The sequence below is a fragment of the Ovis canadensis genome, chromosome 9, assembly GCF_042477335.2.
Source record: "Ovis canadensis isolate MfBH-ARS-UI-01 breed Bighorn chromosome 9, ARS-UI_OviCan_v2, whole genome shotgun sequence".
Lineage (NCBI taxonomy): Eukaryota > Metazoa > Chordata > Mammalia > Artiodactyla > Bovidae > Ovis > Ovis canadensis.
In genome coordinates this window covers 69,056,276-69,074,478 of record NC_091253.1, presented here as the reverse complement: position 1 = coordinate 69,074,478, position 18,203 = coordinate 69,056,276, and the positions used below count along the sequence as shown (strand labels likewise).

Sequence of the window (18,203 nt, the reverse complement as noted above, 5' to 3'; positions counted from 1 at the left end):
GGAATAGCAACGGTAGAGTATGGACAGTTTGCTGGTAGTTGTGGTAGGGATTCTTCTGGTCCCGCAATGATAAAGGCAAAAACTCTATGTTTTGTAAAATGTTCTCATAAAGAACGTCTAAACATTAGGAATGATTCTTTAACAAGTTATATATCCTGACCAAATGAAATCATCAAAAGGACCCAAATGCATAGCTATCTTTAGAAGCTTCTAAACCACTCTTCAGACTTGTTCACAGACAATGAAAACCTGTCTTTAGGTACTGCTATAGTAATGATTGTCATTCTGATTGACAAAGAGCTGGCCAATGTCAGAAGCAATTTAATGGCAGTGTATATATCCTATACAATGTCCAATCTCTTATCTCATTGGCTTGAGATGATTGTTGACCTTTAACAGAAATTCAGTGTTTGAGTGATTAGGACAGTCTTATAAAACACATACCTCATCTTTTTACTCATCTCTGCTAAGAATGTCTTCTTAGATGTGTGTTCATTTCCTATCTACCATTTATTCAGATCTCTGACAAATCTTTGCAAAACTCTGTTTGAATCCTATAGCAACCCTGTGAGCTAGATATTTTTGTTCTCATTCGACAGCAGAGAAAACTTACCTTCAGAAAGGATCTGACGTTGCCTCCTAGGTGATGGGGGACAGAGCTGGGGTCATAACCTAGATTCTCTGACTCTGAGGTTCATTCTTGGGGTGACTTTGCAATCCTTTATCCTACAGCAACAGAAGTAATGCTGGGGTCGGGGGTGGGGAGCTGGCCGAGGACAGGGCATGATGGACAGCCTCATAATGTCACTCCATGATTTCTCTCCTCAGTGTCCTCTCTCATCCCTCTCAAAGCCCTTTGTGATCTTCATTTGAACAACTATTATCAGAAGAGACTCAAGATGGGTGACCCAGTCAAGGAAGCACACCCGGCATTCTGGGAGTACGCCCCTGCAGTTCTCTTATTTGATGTAAAACAAGACCTGCTGTAAGTAAAGGTCAGGAAGGCTTTGCAGTCAAGTGACTGCACGCCCCCCTTCCCCCAGCATCCTGCTGCTGCTGCTGCTGCTAAGTTGCTTCAGTCGTGTCCAACTCTGTGCGACCCCATAGATGGCAGCCCACCAGACTCCCCTGTCCCTGGGATTCTCCAGGCAAGAACACTGGGGTGGGTTGCCGTTTCCCTTCTCCACTGCATGAAAGTGAAAAGTGAAAGAGAAGTCACTGAGCCGTGTCCAACTCTCAGCGACCCCATGGACTGCAGCCTACCAGGCTCCTCTGTCCATGGGATTTTCCAGGCAAGAGTACTGGAGTGGGGTGTCATTGCCTTCTCTGTCCCCCAGCATCCTGGACACATGTATTCTGATGATTCCTAAACCTACAGGTTTGTGCCAATCCTTCACTGGAGCACCACACTCAAGACACCTGCTTTCTTATGTGTATCAAAGGCACTTCAGACTTAACAAGCTCCAAACCGACCTCTTCACGTTTCAGTCCATCCTCCGCCTCACACTCCCCCTTCCAGGCTCCTCCACCTGCCCAGAAGTTCAGGACAGGAACCCGGACTCACTCTGCAGTCTCCCTCGGTCACACCCAGTCCATCACCAAGTCCTGTTGAGCCCACCTGCAAACAGAGCCACCCTTGTTGTCTCACTCATCTCAGTGGCCACCACCCGAGTTGTAACCATCACCTGCCTGCCCTCACCTGGATTTCTGCAAAAGTCACCGACCTACCCAGTTCCATCCCGCCCTTCTCCAAGCCATTTTCCCGACAGCTGCCAGCATGATCTTTTACAAATGTAAATGAGATCTCATAGCTCCTCTGCTTAAAATCCTTTAATGGCTTCTCATTTTATTTATGGAGACACTATTCCAGATCCTCACTGTGGTTCCAAGGCCCTGCAGGATTGGGCCCCTGCTGGGTCTGGGCCGTGTGATGAGCTCTGTGGTCTGGTCTGTGGCCTATGTTCAGTTTCTAGGTAATGCTAACCTCCATTATGCTCCAAAATTTGGCACATGTTTTCCCATTAGCCTGCTTGTTCTTCCTCTGCTCTACCCAGCAACCCTTATTTCTCCTTCTTGTCACCACTTAAATGTCATTGTTACTCCCCAGCCTAACGTAGAGCCATTCTTCACATTTTCAATGATTTCTTCATTACCCTTGATGAAATGTCATAGCGTACACACAGGCAGATACACACACACACACACACACACATACACACACAGACACACACACACCCCTCATTTCCTGTGGGCAGGACCCCAGAGAGGGATGTGCTACCTGAACAATGCTGCAGGGGGCAGTGCAGCTCCCTTGGAGATGCCTCCCTGGTATTGGACAATGGCGGCCATGCTTCTGAATCTGAGGAGTCTCATATAACTCTCACCATAGACTGTTTCCAATAACCACTGGCCAACTTTGTGATATTCCTATTGGCTTTCATTAGGTCCTTTGAAGGCAAGTTTGAGTCCCTACAGAAAGCAAATTTGAAACCTTAAAAGTCAGTGTGAGGGGAGGGGAGGGAGGGAGGCTCCAGAGGTAGGGGAGATATATATATATATATATATATATATATATATATATATATATATATATATAGTTATGTCAACACACTATTGTAAGACAATTATTCTCCAATTAAAAAAATTTACATTATTAGAAAAAGTCCATGTGAGTCTCTACAGAACTTGAATTGTTATACGTGCAATGATGTACTTTTTTTTTTTATTATTAAACTGCAGTCCCAACACTCTCCCTTGCATGTCTTTTCTTCATGCCATTATGGTCAAAACTGGTCACCAGATGACAAAATTAATGGTAGAGAGAGGCCAGAGCAGAATAAATATAAGCAAGGAGCACAGTAAACTTAGACTATGAAGAAAGATCGCTGATTGGTTGAAAATGTTCCAGAGTAGTAGCCCCATGCTCATGGGCTGAGTGTACACTGAGGTGAGCTCTAGCAGCCGACTGCATGACTACAGAGTGGGGGAGTTCAGAGAATGGATACCGGTTAGTAACTATATTGGATAGTTATAGGTCTAAACAATTTTTTTTAAAAAAGGAAACATTTAAGAAAGAAGTAGTTATAATGAATCAGTGCTGCTGGGGATGGCATTACATGAGATGTGACTATATTTACATGCAGCCTTCTTTCTTTTCTCACATCCACCTCCCTTTGAGGTTCTAAAATCAACTGGGTCCTTTGTAGAGACATGGATGAACCTAGAGTCTATCATACAGAGTGAAGTCAAGTCAGAAAGAGAAAAACAAGTATCGTGTATTAGCACATATATATGGAACCTAGAAAAATGGTACTGATGAACCCATTTGTAGGGCAGGAATAGAGAAGCAGATGGAGAGAATGGATGTGTGGACCCAAGGTGGGGGTTAGGAGAGGGTGTGATGGACTGGGAGAGTAGCACTCACATATTTAACTACTGTATATAAAATCAATAGTGAGTGGGAAGCTGCTTAATAACATAGGGAGCTCAGCTTCATGCTCCATGATGACCTAGGCTGGTGGGTGGGGGGTTGGGAGGGAGTTTCAAGACAGAGGGGATATATGTATATATATCGCTGATTCACTTTGTTGTACAGCAGAAACACAGACAACATTGTAAAGTGATTATACTCCAATACAAATAACATAAAATCACCTAGGGCAGGGACCATTTCCGCTCTATTCTGAACTGTAACTCTAGTACCTGGCATAGAACAAGGCACCAAGGAATAATGAAATATATTCACAGGGTATTGCATTATTTGAAAAAGTCAATGTGAGTATCTACAGAACTTGAATTGTTATACGTGCAATGATGTATTTTTTTTTTTAAACTGCAGTTCCAACACTCTCCCTTGCATGTCTTTTTTTCATGCCATTATGGTTTAAACTGCACACTTAGGATGGTGTCTAAGAGTGGGCTTCGAAGAAAGCCTGTTCAAATCCTTGCCCTGTCACTTCTGAAACTGGGACCTGGTTCAAGTCTCTTCAATTCTCTGTGCCTCAGTTATTTTATCCACTATGCAGGGAAAATAACAGCTTCCATCTTAAGAGTCTCATAGTTGTTGAAAGGATACAACAGTATAAACAGAGTTTAAAACAGAGCTGATACATAATAAATATATAATAAAGGATAGTGATTATTGCTGTTGTTGCTAGTCACCCTGGCCTCACCTGGGACTAAGGATTCTGGATTTGTGGATCAATTTTAATATGACTCTAGAAGTTAAAAGTCTAAGTCTCTGAAACACTCACTGGACTGAAGGATCCTTGAAGGCAGGGTTGTCTTGAATCAGTACAGTATTTAGCATCCAATACGTGCTCAGTAAATGTCTATCCAATTGAATACTCTATGAGCTACATTACAGGGTCTGGGATGGTGCTCCTAAGCCGAAGCCATTCTCCTACCTTTGTAAACACCAAGTCACCTTTTTCTCTTCACCTGGGCAGTAGGATTTCTGCCACGGTCGACACTTTCCACACCCATATCAAGGGACAAAGAAGTCAACTCTTTCTCAACCTTTCCTTTCTAAGCCTAGGGCTTGAATGGAATAGGCTCCCCAGAGTCTGAGCAAGAATTATTTCAATTATCTATACTGTCACAACACTTATTATCTACCAGGGAGTATTTTAAGGATGAGGAAACTCAAGTACTGCAGTCCCTAATCCCAGTGCTGGTTGAATTCAACAGACTGACTTCCAGCCCAAATGTCTCTCACATTAGAAGCTGCCAAGTTGTCAAAATTTCTGCTCTTATTATGATGCAGAGAAGAAAACAGATGACTTCAAGATTAACATTATGCCTATTCCATTAAGGAGTAACTTGTTAAGCTGTTGGAAACTCAACGGTCAAGCCCTTTAAACCCAGTTTTGTGTTCAAATTTAGGTAAAAAAACAAAACCCCCGAGACTCCAGATGGAGTCAAAGCCTGTTTATAGTTCAGCAGGGAAAATGGCAATATGTGTCATGAAGGACCCAGTTATTTTTAATCACAGAGCTACTCTTTATACCCATAGGGATTTTTGTCACCAAGGATGGGTGATTAAAGAGTTCGTTATCTGCAGCTGTGAGATCACCAGAAAGTCTAAATAAAAGTCTACCAGTGCCAGGTGGGCATCAGCACCCTTTCCCATTCTTTCAATCAGATGGAGAACTGCTTTAACTGTACTTGTTTCTTCCTGGTAAGAACTTAAGGTAACATTTATCCCCTTTGGTATGTGTTCTGGAAAAGTAGATGAGAACTCTTAAGAACCAGTGCATCAGTCTGCTGGAAAAGGGACATGATTCTCTCATGCCAGAAAGACTCTAGTGAGTCTTCTGCTAGCCTACTTGTCCAACTCCAAGGACTGCATTATTCATCACTGAGTCCTAATACCTAGCCTGACACATAATAGGCACTCCACAAAAGTTGTTGAACTAGTGAATGAATAAGTATGTTCATTCCGTTTTCATATCATAAAGCACCTATTATAATGTTGAGTGTGTGCTAAGTCATGATTGACTTTTTACAAACTCATGGACTGTAGCGTGCCAGGCTCCTCTGTCCATGGGATTTCCCAGGCAAGAATACTGGACTGGATTGCCATCTCCTTCTCCAGGAGATTTCCCCCATCAAGGAATCAAACTCACATCTCCTCCATTGGCAGGCGGATTCCTTACCACTGAGCCACCTGGGTAGCTCATTATAAACTGTGTCTATTATAATGTTAGACACAGTCTATACTCAGTAGGTAATCTAACCCAAAATCTGATGGGAAAGATTGGGTAGAATTTAAACTTTGCATCATCCATTAGCATTTTGAAAAGACCAGTAGATGGCCAGATGGTCAAAACATGACCTCTGACACGTTCTTAAGGTCTGAAGCGACTGTGGTGATGGGTAATCCTCCCTTTCCTGCTCGAGCAGGACACACGTGTGTGTACAAACATCATCAAATATGGCTCCTCTGATGACCGTGGCTTGAGGAAACAGCCATTCGCACATCTGCTAATCGCAGCTTTGTTCGTGCAGCTTTTATGGGGAGGAGGAACCATTTGTGAACCTCTTAAACTGGCACGAGACACTTTTCAGTTCATTCTGTGAGCAAATGTGATGTGCCCGAGACCCTGCTAAGAAAGTCCAGCCCAAAGAACTAGATAAATAAATACAAATGGATTCATTTGACTCAGTGACATGTTCATTTAATTAAAGCACAAAATCAGCTCTAAAACAAATGGTTATCCCTGGCAAAGAAGCAGAAACTGGTCTTTAATTAATACATTTCTAATGGTTCTTCTGCAGGCTGAGAGGGGTCTCCAGTGAAGAAATGGGGAGTGGAGAGAAGCTGGGGAGCATAAAAGAGGGAAAGGGAAGAGGAAGCAAAAAAGATAACGCATATCTAAACTTTTAGAAATGGAGAATTAGAGGTCATTTATTTTTGCCTAAGTAAGGTCAAATCCTGCTAGATCAAAATTATTATAGTAAAACTCTTCTTACAGTAAAACAGATATCAAAGCCTCAAGAGAGGATCAATTAATTAAAAAGATTACAAAAACAATTTTAGATCAGTAAAACTCTTCCTGCTATTATTTCATCTATTCCTCCCTTCCATAGTGTGGTCTGAATTTTAGGGACCCAAATGGCAAAAATCAAATTTTCCAATAATTAGCAGTAATAAATACCCACATATGTAGCTTATAGTAAACATGAACTCATGACGACCAAACAACATAATAGAAATGGGACAAACTGGAAAGTACAGTCAAATGCTTCTCATGTATTTTCAGACCCTCTGTATGCGAATCTCATCAATGTTCCATGGTTTTTAGTGCTAAACATTCGCTTTACTTCTCTGATATAACTTGGAAAGACTGAGTCTTCTGATATAAACATCAAAGCTCCATCACCTCTTACGAAGTAGACACTTGAAACCTTTGAGGTCACTGTTAATAATTTTCTGTGCACTCCTTTATGCCGAATCAATTTCAATTAAATCAATTAAAATGGCAACTGGCAATCAATTTAAATTTCACATCATTGATCTAATAAGATTAAGATTACTAAGGATATTTGAGGGACATCAGGAAATGCTGGGTTGGCATCTCTGCTTCATTATGATGTCAAGTTGGGAGATGAGCAAATTTGATTTCTTAGTGCTCCCAGATCTCAGGTATGCAAGAGACAGCCCAGCAGAACGACACCCTCCCTTTCCTAGCAGCCCTAAATCATGGAAAATGGGGGATGGAGAGTGATAACCAGGTGTGATAAGCAAGCTATTAAGAAAAATCTTTTATTTGAACAGCCTCAAGCATTAATGTTTAAAAGTGCATTGGCACTGAGAGTTTTTTATAGAAGAAAAATAACTGCATCTTTGAAAGAAGAGATACTTCAAGGCAGGCAGGTAGGTTGGAAAGAAAGGGCATTGGTTTTGGAGACAACTAGTTATCTTACCCACTGGGGTGATTAATTTTACATGTCAACTTGACTGAGCCACAGGTTGCTCAGATATTTGTCAAATGTTATTTTGAGTGTGTCTGTGAGGGTGTTTTTGGATGAGATTAACATTTGAATAGGTAGAGGAATAAAGCAGATTGCTCTCTCCAGTGTGGGTGGGCCTCAACCAATCAGTCAAAGACTTGCACAGAACAAAAAGGTTAATGCCCTCCTCAAGTAAAAGCGAACCCCTCCTGCCTGACTTGTCTCCCGGCCTTTGCACTTGAACTGTAACACTGGCTCTTCTCGGGTTTTCAGCCTGCCAATATTTGGACTGGAACGACACCGGTGGCTGTCCTGGGTCCCCAGCTTTCTGACTGTAGATCTTGGCCCCCATAATCCTGAGAGCTAGTTCCTAATGGACACTCAGTTAATCAATTCACCGCCCCACCTCTCTTTCCCTGCCTATGCTTGTATCTCCTATATAATATTTTATATGTATCTCCTATTGGTTCTGTTTCTCTGAAGATTCCTTGCATCTACTAGTTTTAATTGTGTAGCATTGCAGCTCTCTGGGCCTCAGTTCCTTTTTATCTGTAATATGACAACTACCTTGCAAAGTTATTGTATGAACTAAATATGGAATTTAAAACGCCAAATGTGCAAATAGGTGCACAATCAGTATTAGCTCCAGATTTGCCCTTTGTGATAACATTGGTAACCTGTGCCTTTGAAATAAAAACAGCATCTAATGGTAATATTAAGTATTCATGATTTTGAAAATGACTGTCAAATGAAACCTCCGTGGTTTCCAATATAAACACCTAAAGTGTTCTTGCTGGAGATGAGACACGTACTTTTCTTTGTCTTTTCCTCTCTTGTAGCTTTACTGGAGGTCCTACCACTATAGCTTTGCCCTGATATCTGTCACATGCAAGAGATAGTGGAGGTGCTGTGTAAATTACCTTCTGTCTTGCCCTGCAGGACTGACTGTCCAGGAGAGTTTGTCTCATTTCTCCTGGGGAATACGGGATGTGGGATTGCAGTGGTGCTGTCTCCTGAGAACTGTGGAGAAAGGGCCGCTTAGATCTTGGGGACCTCACCTACAAGGCTGGGGGATCTGTTAGATGGGCTCCCTTCCATGTGGGTTTTAAGGTGAGATACCCCCCTGCACTCCAAGGGCTGATGCCTCTCTCTGAGTTCACCCAGGTATGACAAGCAGACTCATTAAGCCCAAAGGGAGATTTACTCTGATGCTACGGGAGAGATGGGTGCCTGGAGTACTCTGTGTACTGAACCTACACAGTGCCCCCAACCTTTCATTAGTGTCAGACTCATATGGGGGTGAAGCTATCTAAAATACTAACACTTGGGCTGGAGAGCCTGACATGACAGTTTCAGAGTAAGGTCTCGAAATCTACATTTTGAAGAAGCCTGCCCAGATACTTCTACAACAGGGAGGTCATGGATTTGGGGGAGCAGACTGGGGTGCAGAAGAGAGAATGATGCTACTGTACAATCCTCTCATCCACTGGTTCTTGATCTACCATCCCAGGTAGCCTAGTCTCTTGAGTTGCTTTTTAAAAAAATATTATTTATTTGGTTATGCTGGGTTGTAGTTGCAGCACACGGGATCTTTGATCTTTGTTACAGCATGTGGGATCTTTAATTGTGGCATGCAACCTGTTAGTTATGGCACGTGGGATCTAGTTCCTTGACCAGGGATTGAACCTGGGCCCTCTGCATTGGGAGCACAGAGTCTTAGCCACTGGACCACCAGGGAAGTCTCTAGTCTCTTGAGCTGATTCCTCCTCACCCTCACTGCCACCACCCTCGCTCAGGATGTCATCATCCCCTGCACAGATCAGTGCAACAGCTTCCGGACTGGATGTTTCGTCCTTCTCCAGTGGCTCTTCTCATCTTTTGATATACAGATCTGATCAGCATAGTCTCCAGTCTAAAACCCTTCAGTGTCTCCTCATTGTCTCTAAATTCCTTCTGTTCAGTCACTCAGTCGTGTCTGACTCTTTGTGACCCCATGGACTACAGCACGCCAGGCTTCCCTGTCCATCACCAACTCCCAGAGCTTACTCAAACTCACGTCCATTGAATCAGTGATGCCATCCAACCGTCTCATCCTCTGTCATCCCCTTCTCCTCCTGCCTTCAATTGATCCTTCCCAGCATCAGGGTCTTTTCAAATGAGTCAGTTCTTCGTATCAGGTGGCTTAAGTATTGGGGTTTCAGCTTCAGCATCAGTCCTTCCAATGAATATTCAGGACTGATTTCCTTTAGGATTGACTGGTTTGATCTCCTTGCAGTCCAAGGGACTCTCAAGACTCTTGAGAGTCCCTTGGAACTTAAGGGGACTTGGAAATTCCTTAAGGGGCTCAAACAAACAAGGCATTCACATCCATGACTGGGTCCCCTTTCAGCCTGGCTTCCTGCTGGCTGATCCCTTCTCCCTCTCTCTCCACCTGTAATCATACTAGCCTTCCTTGTGTTCCTGGAATGCACCAAGCTTTCTCTCCAACCTTGACCTTAGAAGAGGCTATTCCCTCTCCCTGAGACACCTTCCCAATTCCCATTTGCCCTAGTTTACTGCCTCTTCCTCTTTGAGATCTCAGCTTCTTGAGGGAGGTTTTCCTGATCTTTCAGAGTCAGGGAATTCCCTCCCCAAAGTGTAACTAATGTTCCCTTTCACATCACCTGTTATGTTACTATGATTCTTTCTTTGATGAGTGCCTTCCTCATTAAAAGGCTTCCCTGGTGGCTCAGAGGTTAAAGTGTCTGCCTGCAATGCGGGAGACCCGGGTTCGATCCCTGGGTTGGAAAGATCCTCTGGAGAAGGAAATGGCAGCCCACTCCAGTATTCTTGCCTGGAGAATCCCATGGATGGAGGAGCCTGGTAGGCTACAGTCCACGGGGTCGCGAAGAGTCGGACACGACTGAGCAACTTCCCTTTCACTTTTCACTTCACTTTCCTTATTAAAACACAAAATCCATGTATGGGAGAACCATGTCTATCATGTCTACTGAATTTCACCAACACTCAGTAAAGGCAGACACATAGCAAACACTCAGTAGCAATGATTTGTTAGTAAATAACCTCTCCAAAGTTCTTATCATCTTAGCAATTTTATATCTGCTTGATGATTAAAGAGAAAATAAACACACTCTGCTAATTATAGCACCCAGTTCAGTTCAGAGGGCACTTACTCTCGGAATCTTTCCAGACACATTCCTTCCAAATCAGACGATCTTCCTATAAGGTCCTAGAATTCTACATTTACCTATGTTACTCCTCATATCTATTTTGCTTGACTTCAAGGTCAAGAAATGTCATATTCATCCCTGTATCCCTAACACATAGATAAAGTGCTGGGTACATGGTAGGATCTCAATAAACTTGTTTTTAGATGAATTACTGGATGATTGTATAACTGCTACTATAAAGGGTTAAACAAACAAAAAAGGGATACAAAGAATGGAGGGGCTATTTCAAGGAAGAACAAAAGATTTTAATTCTTGGTTGGGGCACAAGGCTGGGCCATTCACAGTACATGTATGTATGTGGGGCCTTCTAGAACTGGCATGTAGAAACTCGGATGTAAGCAGAACCTTGAACATCTACACTGTGTAGAACTTAACTCCAGGCACTGAAATTTGGTTGCCCCAAAGAAAAAAGCCACAGCAAAAGTAATATATCATATATAATACGAGGGACAGAAATCCTAAAGCATTTAGATGGCATATTTTCTCTCTTTCTTCTTAAAAAAATCCAACATGACTGCATGCATCCTTGCCAATGGCTTTGATTTTCTCATATCAGGTCCAAGTGCCATTGTCCTTCTCAAGTGCCTTTCTAAAAACCCATAGGAGAGTTGAATACCATACAGCTCAGATTTCAGGATCCAGACTCCCCACCAAAGAAATGGACCAATGTCAGTTGTGGAAAACCCACATATCACCTTCGCTGCAATATCAGTCACTGAAGGTTCTTCAAACCATGAGGTGACATAACAGCACAATCTCATGGCCATCTTGAATTGTCCAAACAAGAAACACCAACTATATTTTTGATTTCATTTAGAACATTTAATGCAAAGGGGTCAATGGCAAAGGATTTCAAGGTTGATGATTTTTTCGGAGACAGACATGAAGCATTTGGAATCTGTGGGGGTTTCCTAATGGGAACAGGAACTCTTTACCATGCAAAAGATACCATAAGACACAGAGTTGTAGGGAAGTAATGAAAAGAATAATTCCTGGCAGAATGTGTCCAAATTAGAAAGATATGTGAACACTTCCACCATCTACTAGTTAGAGGGGCCATCGGGGCACTCAGAACAAGCAGATGTTTTTCAGCCATGAAGACTACAAGAGACTGGAATCAAGGGTCCATTTCAAGCCTCAAACAAAACACTTTCTTGAATGGCCACAATGAACTTCAGAATGAAAATGAAATGGGAGTGGACACGAGCCAGGATGCATGCGTCACTATGCTAATTCCTACCGATGAACTGATGTGAGAGCTTAATGATCCCCCAAAGAAGTCTGTGTTTAGGAAACTAAACACAAAGCTCATACCAAGGAGAATTTCTCTGAAGGCACAAAGACCTGGTACAATTAGAAATATTCCTAACTGAAGACTATGTGAAACAGGGTGTGAAGATCCTAAAATCTGTTGAAGGTAAAGCCCAAGAAGGCAGCAGGTTGAAGAAAGACTGTCTTGGAAACCGGGAAGGGCATGCGGTTGGTAGGGCATGATCAAATAACGCTGAAGGAAGAAGAGGCAACGGAAGACTCCAGTGGGACAAAGGACTAATTCGCGAGTAATCCTATCAAATTACTCATTCAATGTCCTCACCTACTGTGAGCCCCTGGACAATTAACTGGGTTTTATGAGAAAAGGTTCATGCTATGGTCAGTTGAGTGTCACTGAGGAGAATGCTGAAGACTTGAAAATATGAGGTACAACTCAGTGTATGTGGTGGGGGCCGGGGGGGTGGCTTATGTATTTAAGAGTCCTCACCAAAGGTATATACATTTAAGAACCATAGCCACTGCCACTGTACTACCCAAATCAAGACAACGAGAGCACAAAGGGATACAATTCGGGGCAATTTTGCCCATGGATAATGCAAACTGGCTCTGTAGCGACTCTCTTTTATTACAAACCCATTTCAAAAATGATACCGTATTCACTGTTTTGATAAGATGACACTGAAAATGAAATAAGAGCTGGTAAATAAGGAGAAAAGGGCAACAATTACACTTAAATCAGCGAAACACATTTAAACAGAGGCTTCACTCTCTGTGAGACACGGTGTTGGGAAATAGGATAGCACAGCAAAACCAGATGACAACTGAGGGGGGCCACGGTCTGCAGGGGAGACAAAGACACCCATGAGCCGGTGCTGAGGCCAAGCTTCCGCTCCTGCCTCATGCCAGCTCATGTCCCTCTGTCAAAACTTTCATCCTTTGAGATCAAGCTCTTCTCCCTGCCTTTCTTCTCAAGGTTATTAATGCCTTATTCACACCATCACCCAAGTGAAGAAGACTCAGAGTCACCTGTACTCCTCCTGTCCCCTCCCGACTCACATGTAATCAGTGAGCAAACCCTCTGAATTCTGTTTGTAAAATGGCTTTCCAGTCAGTCCCTGCTTCACCCCCATCCTTTATCACTGTGTTAAACCACCTCCCTTTGGCCCCTTCCCAGGCCATTAGAATAACCTACTAGTTATGCTTTGCTCTCTAGTCTCTGCCCTCCCCCATTCATTCCCCTTTAATTAACTTCCAACTTCTATTGACAGAGTTACACCTTCAGCAAATCTCCCTTATCCTCTATTCCCAGATGAGGTTATGTTCCAGTTCTGTGCCATCACTGCACATCTATGCATCTCTGCCACGGCACATATAACCTATCCTTATGGCTAGACTGGATGCTCCTTTAATCCCTAGTGTCTACCACAGAGCCTGTTGCTCATTGGAAGAACAGGATGGAAGAACAAACAGATATTCAACAGACACTGTATAATGAATAGATTATTGGTATGAACAGTGCACTTAGAGAGGACAGAGTGATTGGTTCTACCTGAGAGATAAGGTAAGGCTTCTCAGAAGAGGTGATGTCTCATCCTGGCTTGGTCTTTTTTATTATGCCATATTCATAACAACTTGGTGAAATAGATTCTGTCCCCATTTTTACAACTAAGGAAACTTAATCTCTGACAAGTAACTTGCCCAAAGTTAATACACCTATGATATGCTTTATAATGGATTTCTATGGAATACTAAAGAGTTTGGATTTTATTCCTTAGGCAACTGGGAGTCATCAATTTTCTTTTTTTTAGGAGGGAAATAATGTCATCAGATATATATTTAAAGTAACTCTGGCCACCGAAGTTGGAAGTTAAAAGAGAATGAATGGGGCAAGGGAGAGACTAGAGAGCAAAATCATAACTAGTAGGTTATTCTAATGGCCTGGGAAAAAGCCAAAGGGAGGTGATTTAACACACTGACAAGGATGAGGGTGAGGCAGAGACTGACTAGAAAGCCATTTTACAAACAGAATTCAGAGGGTTTGCTCACTGATTACATGTGAGTGGGGAGGGGACGGGAGGAGTACAGGTGACTCCAAGCCTTCTTCACTCAGGTGATGGTGTGAATAAGGCATTAATAACCTTGAGAAGAAATACAGGGAGGAGAACTGGATGGAGACCTGGTGGGAAAGACAACTGGGTTGACTTCAGATATTTTAAATTTGAGATGCCAGTGGACTACTCATCAGAGGTTCACATCTTTTAAGGAGGATATTAATGTAAGGAACTGAAGCTTCATAGAGGTCTAAGATGTATTTGAAAGTAACTTTGAAGTAGGGGATGGTTAAAGCAATGGGAGTGGGCGAGGCTCTCTAGACAGCATGCAAAAGGAGAAAAACCAAGAGGACTTACTTCCAGGGGGCATCAACATTTGGGGAGTGGTAGAGGGAGGCGGCAAGCCACCCGCCTGAGAAGGAGCCATTAGAAACCAAAGGGGAGAACCAAGGGGTCACTATCATGCTCATGGAATAGATGAGCACTAAGGAGGAAAAACGTAATGCTATCCAATGATGATACAGATGAGCCAGTTATGAAGAGACCTGATATGTGACCATCAGGTTCATAGCACCATGACACGGCTGAAATTAGACATGGAGAAGCCTGGGAATTAAATAGAATAGACTGAGAGATACCAGAAAGAGCCATCAAACATAGCTCATGTACACATAACAAGGAATCTGATTCACATTTTCTCTTCTAGGAGCTGCAGATATTACTGGATTTTATTCCTTAGTAAAGAGGCAAAGGAAGCGTTTTTCAGGGACAACCGGGGAAAACCATACCCTACTGCCTGTACATAGATGCTAGAATTTTTAAATTGAATTAATGAGTGAACTGTAAACACATTTGACCTAAACCTACCTTAGACAATTTATTAGGAACTCCCAGGAAAGCAGGGCCCTCTAACAGTAATAGTGGCTCCAGGAAGTGCTAGGGAGGACATTTGCAGAGATGCAGTGACTTTCAGAAAAGCTCCAATATTTTATATGTATTAAAGTCAGTCTCTACTGCTGTTCTGTTTTGATTATCCTAAGAATACTGGCCTAGCAGTTCTTACCAAGTTAAACGTGTTGTATGCAACCCAGCAATCACTTCTAGGTACTTTTCTAATGAATGAAAACTGATGTTTATACAAAAACCTGTATGTGCACGCTTTTATTTATCCTTTTTAAAGATTTTATCTTGATGTGGACCATTTTTAAAGTCTTTATTGAATGTGTTACAATATTACTTAGGCTGGTATGTTTTGGTTTTCTGCACTGCAAGGCATATGGGATCTTAGTTCCCTGACCAGGGATCGAACCCACACCCCCTGCACTGCAAGGTGAACTCTTAACCACTGGACTGCCAGAGAAGTCACTGTGAAGGCTTACCAGCGTTGTTAGTATTTGCCCAGATTGGAAACAATCTAGATGTCCTCCACTTGGGGAATGGATAAATAACTGTGGTATATCCATCCAACTCAATGCTAAAGAGTGAGCGTGAATGAACACTGACACACACCCTCAGCTTTGGTATGGTTCAGTGCATCACAGCAAGTGAACGAAGCCAGACTTTATGAGTCCCATGACATGACATTCTGGAAAGGGCAAAACTAAGAACAGAAAACCCATCAGTGGCTTCCAGACGCTGGAGGTAATGAGAAGCGTTGACAACATGGGGGTAGCAGGGAGAGTATTTTCTGGAGTTATAAAACTGTTATATCTTGACTGTGGTGGTGGTTGTTATACAACCACATGCATTTATTAAAACTTGCAGAACTGTACATTAAAAATGGTGATTTTACTGTATGTAAATTATACCTTATTAGAAACAATGAGAAAAAAGAATACCAGCCTGGGAATTAAGAGAACTGGGATCTAGTTTCAGTTTTGCCACTGACTAGCTGGGTAACCACAGACCATCCTCTAACCGTCTTTGGGTCTTGGTGCTCAAAATTGTAAAATGAGATTGGAAATTTTCTCAAAAAGTCTACTGATGTGCTCTAACAAAGACTCCTTTCTTTAAGCAAGGTGGTGGACCAGATGGCCTATTCCAATTCAGATGGCCTACTTTAGTTGCTAAAGTATCGTTGTGGGGGTGACTGGACTAAAATACTCAGTCTGTACACATGGTTCTGAAAAGTCTTCTTGGCTTAGGGAGTAGTGTTTCTAATTTGCGTTGTTCCATAAGATGGAGCTTTGGGCAAGTCCATCTGGTCATGTAATTCTCAACTAAAATTTGACACATATATTTTTGACAATGTGGAAAAAGCCCTTTGGGAAACACTAATGTTTAATGAGCTATAACTGGCCTTGGTAAACAATCATACTCTTATTTTTTTTTTTTCCATTTTGCAGGCACTAATTAAAAAGGCCTTTGAAGACTGGCAGCATTTACTGTCTTCATTTGCCTTATCCTCCAGCAGGAACATTGCTTTCTACTGCTTAAATTTACCCAACCTTCACCGTTACTGTTGCATTTTTATATTATCCATGTATCTATAGCCAAGAAAGACACTGAAAAGGGCACTGCAGGAGTGGTTCTACCCTACAGTGTTCCTGGGGTTGAGGGAAGCAATTACAGCTCAAAGGGGAAGATATTAAGAATAAAACTGTAATCTTGATGATGATGTTAAAAGTTTACACTTTTGACCTTGTGAAGCAGGGGTCCACAAACTATGAACTAGAAATTGTGCTTGTGAATAAAGTTTTATTGGTGCACTACTATGCCCCATTCACTTCAGACTGTCTGTGGTTGCTCTCCCATGACGGGTGGGGGCGGGGTTTTACAACAGACATTCTATGGCCTATAAACACTAAAATACCTACTATCTAGCTCTTCCCAGGATAAGTCTGCCAGCCCACTTTCATAGACTATGCCATGAACTGTGCTATATAGTTTTCACATAAAATCTCATGCAATCCTCGTATCATTGCTGTGAAATAGGAATCACTCTCTGGACGGATCAGAGGTGATATAGTGTAATGGATAGTTTGCTGTGAAGTCAGACAGACCTGTAGGAGGCTTTTTACTAGCTGTCTGAAACTGCATCTATTATTATATTCTCTGACCTCAGTTTCCCCACAAGTAAATTGAAGCTAACGACAGTACTGATTATGCTAGGGTAAATGTCAAGGGTTGATGTGACAATTAGTGCATTGCTTTGCATATAGTAAATATTTAATACTCATCAGCTATATGAGAAACAGCTTTTAGTATCCCTGGGTGTTTTTCTTCCTAGAAATATCCTGTAATAAAGAGCTAAGGATGCTCCCTGTAAGTTTGATTATAGATTAATTTGGTGGATCCCAGAATAATTTGCACCACTCTGTGTATTACATAAAGCACCTTTTTTTTCCTTGTCTCTCATGCATCGAGCATAATAAATAACATGATATTATTTCCTGCTCTGTACTGCATTTCACAAAAGACAGCTGCAGGTGCCCTGATATGGTTGAGTTTCCTGCAGGAACATGGAAGCAAGCAAGACCACCAGATGAATAGCCTGGCCACTCCACAGAAGACCGAAAGGCTGCAGGAGGGAAGGAAGCACCTCAAAGGCACCAAAGGGAACGAGAGTAAAGCAGGGCCAAACACTGATTATGTTGCTGGCAAATATCAGGCAGTTACAGGGCCATTGTGAATAAAGGCAGGGCAGTTAGAGACCAGCATTTTAGCTGAAGGATGGTTTTGGCTTTAGATAATGAGCTGCTTCAGGAATTTTTGTCACAATTCATTGAAAGAGCCCATAAATGGATGTATTTACTACGAGTCCACCATACACATTTTTAAAGCACCTTACAGTTTTTCTCTCTGGTCAGCATGCAGAAGAGGGGCAGGAAGAAAAAGGAGGGCGGAAACTTCATCTCTCCTGTGCTCAGATAACCTACAGTGACAGGCTGGAGCCCTCCTGGTCTATTTGTGACGATTTGGGCCATATTACTGTCATGGGGCTCCTGGTGGCTAAGTGAAAGTGACTGGTATAGAAGAAAAGTTTCAGGTAAATTTCAAAACATCAGTTAAAAGTTAGAAAATTACCCTTAATTATCTATTAGTTTACTTCCTCTAGAAACAGGGTAGAATGAGCTTTCAGATGGATGTATCTAATTTGGAGGTCTGATTACAAACTGAAGTAACTGATTTCTGTATAATTTCTACATCCAAAAGGATGTTGTTTCCTTGAGAGGAAATCTTTAGAGTCCATTCA

General features: G+C 42.2%; 1 protein-coding gene and 1 non-coding gene across 12 annotated transcripts in view; both read right to left on the bottom strand.

Moving 5' to 3' along the window:
• Window positions 1-18,203, bottom strand: part of SAMD12 (sterile alpha motif domain containing 12) — a 527,507-nt gene that overhangs the window by 248,912 nt on the left and 260,392 nt on the right. The window lies entirely within an intron of this gene.
• On the bottom strand, window positions 9,121-9,193 carry TRNAG-CCC (transfer RNA glycine (anticodon CCC)). Its single transcript has one exon. It is a non-coding gene; the product is annotated as a tRNA-Gly (tRNA).